We start from the raw sequence: 8,479 nt of genomic DNA, 5'->3' as shown, positions 1-8,479 counted from the left end.
AGGGACATGTTGTTTTGTCTATGTATTCACACATGTATCAAGTTTCCGGTTAATACAATTCTAGCATGAATAATAGACATTTATCATGAATAAGGAAATATAAAATAAAAACTTTATTATTGCCTCTTGGGCATATTTCCTTCACAATCTTCATTGAAAGTCTGTATAAAACCATATGCTTTGACCACCTCATCAAAGCGTATATTCCAACTCCGAGATGCTTGCACCAGTCCATAGATGGATCGCTGGAGCTTGCACACTTTGTTAGAACCTTTAGGATTGACAAAGCCTTCTGCTTGCATCATATAGAACTCTTCTTTAAAAATCCATTAAGTATTGCAGTTTGACATCCATTTGCCAGATTTCATGAATTGCTGCAATTGCTAACATGATTCGGACAGACTTAAGCATTGCTACGGGTGAGAAAGTCTCATCGTAGTCAACTCATTAAACTTGTTGAAAACCTTTTGTGACAAGTCGAGCTTTGTAGACAGTAACATTACCATCAGCGTCAGTCTTCTTCTTGAAGATCCATTTATTTTCTTGGCTGGTCGATCATCGGGCAAGTCCACCAAACTCCACTCTTTGTTCTCATACATGGATCCTATGTCAGATTTCATGGCCTCAAGCCATCTATCAGAATCTAGGCTCATCATATCTTCTTCATAGTTCGTAGATCCACTCTGGTAACATGACTTGACGCCTTGGTCTAGTAACATGACTTTTAGAATAGGATTACCGTACCACTCTGGTGCGGATCGTGCTCTGGTTGACCTATGAGGTCCAGTAGTAACCTGATCTGAAGTTTCATGATCATCATCAGTAGCTTCCTCTCCAGTTGGTGTAGGCATCACGGGAACGGATTTCTCTGATTTGCTACTTTCCAAATTGAGAGAAGGTACAATTACCCCATCAAGTTCTACTTTCCTCCCACTCACTTCTTTCGAGAGAAACTCCTTCTCTAGAAAGGTTCCATTCTTGGCAACAAAGATCTTGCCTTCGGATCTGTGGTAGAAGGTGTACCCAATTGTTTCCTTAGGGTATCCTATAAAGACGCATTTCTCCGATTTGAGTTTGAGCTTTTCAGGCTGAAGCCTTTTGACATAAGTGTCGCAACCACAAACTTTAAGAAACGACGGCTTATGTTTCTTGCCAAACCATAGTTCATACAATGTCGTCTCAACGGATTTAGGCAGTGCCCTATTTAACGTGAATGCGGCTGTCTCTAATGCATAACCCCAAAATGATAGTGGTAAATCGGTAAGAGACATCATAGACCGCATCATATCTAATAAAGTACGGTTACGGCGTTCGGACACACCATTATGCTGTGGTGTTTTGGGTGGCATGAGTTGTGAAACAATTCCACATTGTTTTAAATGAAGGCCAAACTCGTAACTCAAAAATTCACCTCCGCAATCAGATCGTAAAAACTTTATTTTCTTGTTACGATGATTCTCCACTTCACTCTGATTTTTTTTGAACTTTTCAAATGTTTCAGACTTGTGTTTCATTAAGTAGATATATCCATATCTGCTTAAATCATTTGTGAAGGTTAGAAAATAACTATACCCGCCACGTGCTTCAACACTCATTGGACTGCATACATCGGTATGTATTATTTCCAATAAGTCATTAGCTCGCTCCATTGTTCCGGAGAACGGAGTTTTTAGTCATCTTGCCCATGAGGCATGGTTCACAAGTATCAAATGATTCATAATCAAGTGATTCCAAAAGTCCATCCGCATGGAGTTTCTTCATGCGCTTTACACCAATATGACCTAAACCGCAGTGCCACGAGTATGTTGCACTATCATTATCAACTTTGCATCTTTTGGCATCAACATTATGAATATGTGTATCACTACGCTCGAGATTCAACAAACCATTTGCATTGGGTGTATGACCATAGAAGGTTTTATTCATGTAAACAGAACAACAATTATTCTCTGACTTAAATGAATAATCGTATTGCAATAAACATGATCCAATCATATTCATGCTCAACGCAAACACCAAGTAACATTTATTTAGGTTGAACACTAATCCCGAAGGTAGAGGGAGTGTGCGGTGGTGATCGTATCAACCTTGGAATCACTTCCAACACACATCATCACCTCGCCCTTAACTAGTCTATGTTTATTCTGCACCTCCTGTTTCGAGTTACTAATCTTAGCAACTGAACTAGTATCAAATACCCAGGGGATACTATGAAAACTAGTAAGGTACACATCAATAACATGTATATCAAATATACCTTTGTTCATTTTGCCATCCTTCTTATCCGCCCAGTATTTGGGGCAGTTCCGTTTCCAGTGACCATTTGCTTTGCAGTAGAGGCACTCAGTTTCAGGCTTGGGTCCATCTTTGGGCTTCTTCATGGGAGCAACAACTTGCTTGCCATTCTCCTTGAAGTTCCCTTTCTTTCCCTTGCCCTTTTTTCTTGAAACTAGTGGTCTTGTTGACCATCAACACTTCAAGCTTTTTCTTGATTTCTACCTTCGCCGATTTCAGCATCGCGAAGAGCTCGGGAATCATTTTCGTCATCCCTTGCATATTATAATTCATCACAAAGTTCTAGTAGCTTGGTGATAGTGACTAGAGAACTCTGTCAATCACTATCTTATCTGGAAGATTAACTCCTACGTGATTCAAGTGATTGTAGTACCCAGACATTCTAAGAATATGCTCATTGGTTGAGCTATCCTCGTCCATCTTGTAGGCAAAGTATTTGTCAGAGGTCTCATACCTGTCGATTGGGCATGAGTCTGAAATACTGATTTCAGCTCTTGGAACATCTCATATGCTCCGTGGCGTTCAAAGCATTTTTGAAGTCCCGGTTCTAAGCCGTAAAGCATGGCGCACTAAACTATCAAGTAGTCATCATATTAAGCTTGCCAAATGTTCATAACGTCTACATCTGCTCCTGCAATAGGCTTGTCACCTAGCGGTGCATCAAGGACATAATTCTCTATGCAGCAATGAGGATAATCCTCAGATCACGGACCCAGTCTGCATCATTGCTACTATCATCTTTCAACTTATTTTTCTCTAGGAACATACCACAAATAAATGGGGAGCTACAACGCAAGCTATTAATCTACAACATAATATGCAAATACTATCAGGACTAAGTTCATGATAAATTAAGTTCATTTAATCAAATTACTTAAGAACTCCCACTTAAATAGCCATCCGTCAAGTCATCTAAGTGATACGTGATCCAAATCAACGAACCCATGTCCGATCATCACGTGAGATGGGGTAGTCATCAATGGTGAACATCTCTATGTTGATCATATCTACTATATGATTCGCGTTCGACCTTTCGGTCTCTAGTGTTCCGAGGCCATGTCTGTACATGCTAACCCGAGTATCCGCATGTGCAAAACTGTCTTGCACCCGTTGTATGTGAACGTAGAGTCTAACACTCTCGATCATCACGTGGTGTCTCAAGACAACGAACTGTCGCAATTAATGGTGCATACTCAGGGAGAATGCTTATACCTTGAAGTTTAGTGAAGGGATCATCTTATAATGATACCACCGTACTAAGCAAAATAAGATGCATAAAAGATAAACATAACATGCAATCAAAATATGTGACATGATATGGCCATCATCTTGTGCTTTTGATCTCCATCTCCAAAGCATCTTCATGATCTACATCGTCACCGGCTCGACACCTTGATCTCCATCATAGCGTTGTGGTCGTCTCGTCAACTATTGCTTCTACAACTATTGCTAACTCATAGCGATAAAGTAAATCAATTACATGGCGTGTGCATTTCATACAATAAAGGGACAACCATATGGCTCCTGTTGGTTGCCAGATATCTTACAAAACATGATCATCTCATACAATAATGTATATCTCATCATGTCTTGACCATATCACATTACAACATACCCTGCAAAAACAAGTTAGACGTCCTCTACTTTGTTGTTGCAAGTTTTACGTGGCTGCTACGAGCTTCTAGCAAGAACCGTTCTTACCTACGCGTAAAACCACAACGGTTTTTCGTCAAGTTTGCTGTTTTAACCTTCTTCAAGGACCGGCCGTAGTCAAATTTGATTCAACTAAAGTAGGAGAAACAGACACTCGCCAGCCCCCTTTATGCAAAACTAGTTGCAAGTCTGTCGGTGGAACCGGTCTCATGTACGTGGACATGTAAGATTGGTCCGGGGTGCTTCATCCCACAATACCACCGAATCAAAATAAGACGTTGGTGGTAAGTAGTATGACTATCACCGCCCACAATTCTTTGTGTTTTACTCATGCATATCATCTACGCATAGACCTTGCTCATGATGCATTGTTGGGAATTGTTGCATGCAAAACAAAAAATATTCTACGCACACATAATGATCTATCCATGGAGATGCATAGCAACGAGGGGGAGAGTGTGTCTACCTACCCTCGTAGACCGTAAGCAGAAGCGCTTCACAACGTTGTTGATGTAGTCGAACTTCTTTGTGCTTCAACTGATCAAGCACCGAACGCACGACACCTCCGCGTTTTGCACACGTTCAGCTCGGTGACGTCCCTTGCCTTCTTGATCCAGCAAGATGTCGAGGTAGTAGATGAGTTCCGTCAGCACGACGGCGTGGTGACGGTGATGGTGAAGTGATCTCTGTAGGGCTTTGCCTAAGCATTATGAAAATATGACCGGGGTGTGTAAACGATAGAGGGGGGTGCCGCACACGGCAAGGCAATAGTCTATTGTGGGCTAGGCGCCCCCCTCCTCATATATATAGGTGGGAGGGAGGGAGGAGCAGCCATAGGAGGCGCCCAAGTAGGAGGAATCCTCTTGGAGTCCCTCCCAAGCCGAGCGCCCCTGCCATATATAACCGAGGGGGAAGGAAAGAGGGGGAAGAGGGAAGAAAGTAGGAATCCTAACCCACACTTACCTTGCCCTCCCCTCTTTCCTTCTCCTCCTCATAGGGCTGGCCTCTATAGGGGCGCACCAGCCCCTAGTGGGCTGGTGTGTTCCATCACTTGGCCCATAAGGCACATATCTTTGCCGGGGGTGCCCGAAACTCCTTTCCAGTGACCGGATAAGTACGCGGTACCCTCCGAAACATTTTCGGTGTCCGAATACCATCGTCCTATATATCAATCTTTACCTCTCGACCATTTCGAGATTCCTCGTCATGTCCGCGATCTCATCCGGTACTCCGAACAACATTCGGTCACCAAATCATATAACTCATATAACACTATATCGTCAACGAACATTAAGCGGGCGGACCGTACGGGTTCGAGAACTATGTAGACATGACCGAGACACCTCTCCGATCAATAAACAATAGCGGAACCTGGATGCCCATATTGGCTCCTACATATTCTACGAATATCTTTATCGGCCGAACCGTTATGACAACATACGTAATTCCCTTTGTCCATCGGTATGTTACTTGCCCGAGATTCGATTGTTGGTATCTCTATACCTAGTTCAATCTCGTTACCGGCAAGTCTCTTTACTCGTTATGTAATACATCACCTCGTGACTAACTCCTTAGTCATTTGCTTGCAACCTTATGATGTGTATTACCGAGAGGGTCCAGAGATACCTCTTTGATACTCGGAGTGACAAATCCTAATCTAGATCTATGCCAACTCAACAAACACCTTCGGAGATACCTGTAGATCATGTTTATAATCACTCTGTTACGCTGTGACGTTTGATAGCACACAAGGCATTCCTCCGGTATCCGGGAGTTGCGTAATCTCATAGTCGAAGGAATATGTATCTGACATGAAGAGAGCAATAGCAATGAAACTGAACGATCATTATGCTAAGCTACCGGATGTGTCTTGGTCCATCACATCATTCTTCTAATGATGTGATCCCGTTATCAAACCACAACTTGCCATGGTTAGGAAACCTTAACCATCTTTGATCAACGAGCTTAGTCTAGTAGAGGCTCACTAGGGACACGGTGTTTGTTTATGTATTCACACATGTATTTAAGTTTCCGATCAATACAATTCTAGCATGAATAATAAACCTTTATCATGAATAAGGAAATATGAAATAACAACTTTATTATTGCCTCTAGGACATATTTCCTTCAATTAGCTAAAACATAGATTGATCATACATCAATAGCTGCAACTTGCAAATAATAATTTTTGCTAGTTGTGACTTTCTTAGATTATTTTGCTTGTTGCGCCATAACGAATGTTGATACTTATGTATTAATAAGTATGGTCGTGTGCATCGGTGTGTGGTCGTCCTTAGTTCAGTCTGCGAGGGCACGAGAGCTTTTGGAGTATTGGTGCAGCCACTGGTTGATGATCACACATGATTCGTTCAACCAATTTGGATGACGATCTAATAATACGCTATGTATGTAGCCATATATTCTTATTTTTGCCAATTGTGGTTTTTTTAGTTTATTTTTCTTGTTGCGCCATAACAAATGTTGATATTTAAGTCTTAATAAGTAGGGTTGTGTGCATCACAACGATGCACATGCCAGGATATTTCTTTTTCTTTCAAACAAAAAATACTAGATCTTTTACATTCAAGAGAAAGTATATCCACATTTATGCATCAAATTTTGCAAATACATACTCCGTTCATTTCAAAATAGATGATCCAATCTTGTACTAAAGTTAATATAAAGTTAAATCATCCATTTTGGAACGGAGGCATATGATCATGACGGAACGGCGACACTTGCGAGCACTAGGAAGGGAGGGGGTAGAAACCGAATGGAGCTAGAGCGCGGGGGGAGCAAAGGACGCGGAAGCACATGCACCTACAAGGGGAGCACCGCACATGGGAATCTGGGTCGTGTAGCTCTAGCTCTCACCACTTTGCTGGAATCTGCTCTCCTTTTACAATGAGCAGCACGAGCCTAGTACAAAGGAAGAGTATGAGTAACACATCACACATCGCAGACGAGACCGATCGATTAGCCAGGAGCTTAAATATCTTATCTTGGCGGGGTAACTGTGGAGGCACAGTGAACGTACTGCCCCCAAGATCCTGGATTGCGCTGTCTTTCCTCTCTCAATCACTCACGCTCCCCAACAAAAGTTGATGGCGAAGAATGGCAAACCAATTAAGCACCTCATAACATCCGGAATACTGCTTCCGTTTATAATGTAAGGTGTTTGTTAATAAATGTCTTACATTATGGGACGGAGGAGTAGCTTTCTATCAAAAGGGTCAAGGACGATAGACATTTCATGATGGAGGCTACTGCTGATCTGCAGAGAAAATAATTCAGGTAGCTTGCCCTTGGCGTACTAAAAATCGTTATCATGCATGTCACTCGTCACCATGGGTTCAGAGCAGCAACTTGCGAGCCCTCGCATGGCCGTGGGCATGTACATTGTACGAAAGCTGTACCGTGCACTGTACGACTCCGGCTTGCTGGCCATAGCGTTGGTTGGTGGTGCAGTGCGGTGGGGGTCACAGCCGGATCGCCCGTCACCGGGACAGGGAGAAGGCACACTTGGATGCCAGAGGCGCGAGGGGATTGACGGCTCGACGCGATGGACTTGATGCACCAGCCGGAGCCTTGGGGTCGCCCCGGGTTAAAATTTCTGTGCGCGCCAACCCCACGGCGTCAAGTGCACGCTCCGTTGGGCTGTGGAGACTGGATGCAAGTTGTAAATTTCAACCCCAGCGGCAGCATTCCAACTTCCAAGTCCGGGATGATTTCACCGGGAACTTTACACATCTTGCCGGGATCCGAACTGATTTCCAATATGATGACAGGGAATGGCATATTGGTGGGAGGGGATAGGAGGTCCAGCGTGCAGGATGAGCGTGATCTGTGCTGAAAGGGAAGGCGGGGATGGACGGGCCACCAGCCTTGCTAGTTTTGGATATGCATGCACTGCGCCTTCGCTGGTCGTCTACCTACCCGCTTTCTCGCTCCCTCGCCCTCTATGATTGGAGCCACGGCCGGCAAAGTCTCCATGCTTCGTTGGCCAAAGAAGGCATGGCGGCGCCTCTCTCACCCAACTGATTTTAACCCACCCAGATCTTTCTCACCCGGATTGAAACTTGTTACTTCCGGTTTCAACCTGGAAGCGTATGGAAAGCTACCTTATTTTTTCTTTTTTAAAAACTTTCAATCTATTCATCAAATGTTATGGTAGTATAAAGAACACAAAAAATAATAGAAATTACATTCAGGTTCATCGACCACTTAGCGACGACTACAAGCGCTGGATTCGACTCGCCGCCGTCATCGGAGCCGGACAAAATTTATTGTAGTAAACAGTTGAAAAGTCGTCATATTCATTAGGCTAAGCCATGTCAATCATTTCAACGCAGACGTAGTAAATCAGTTCAACGTAGACGTTGTTACACAAGGAGCCGATAAGCCAAGAAGCTCGAGTGACTTGTTAGAGACTTTATGTCGATATATCAGGCTTACATGTTTTGTGTGATCCCATCATCATTTTAGGCCACTTTGTGGGGGGAGGGTCCTATATGGCCTTTTCTAGATTGGT

Source organism: Triticum dicoccoides, chromosome 6B, assembly GCF_002162155.2.
Source record: "Triticum dicoccoides isolate Atlit2015 ecotype Zavitan chromosome 6B, WEW_v2.0, whole genome shotgun sequence".
NCBI classification, from domain to species: Eukaryota; Viridiplantae; Streptophyta; class Magnoliopsida; order Poales; family Poaceae; genus Triticum; species Triticum dicoccoides.
This window is presented reverse-complemented; position numbering follows the sequence as displayed.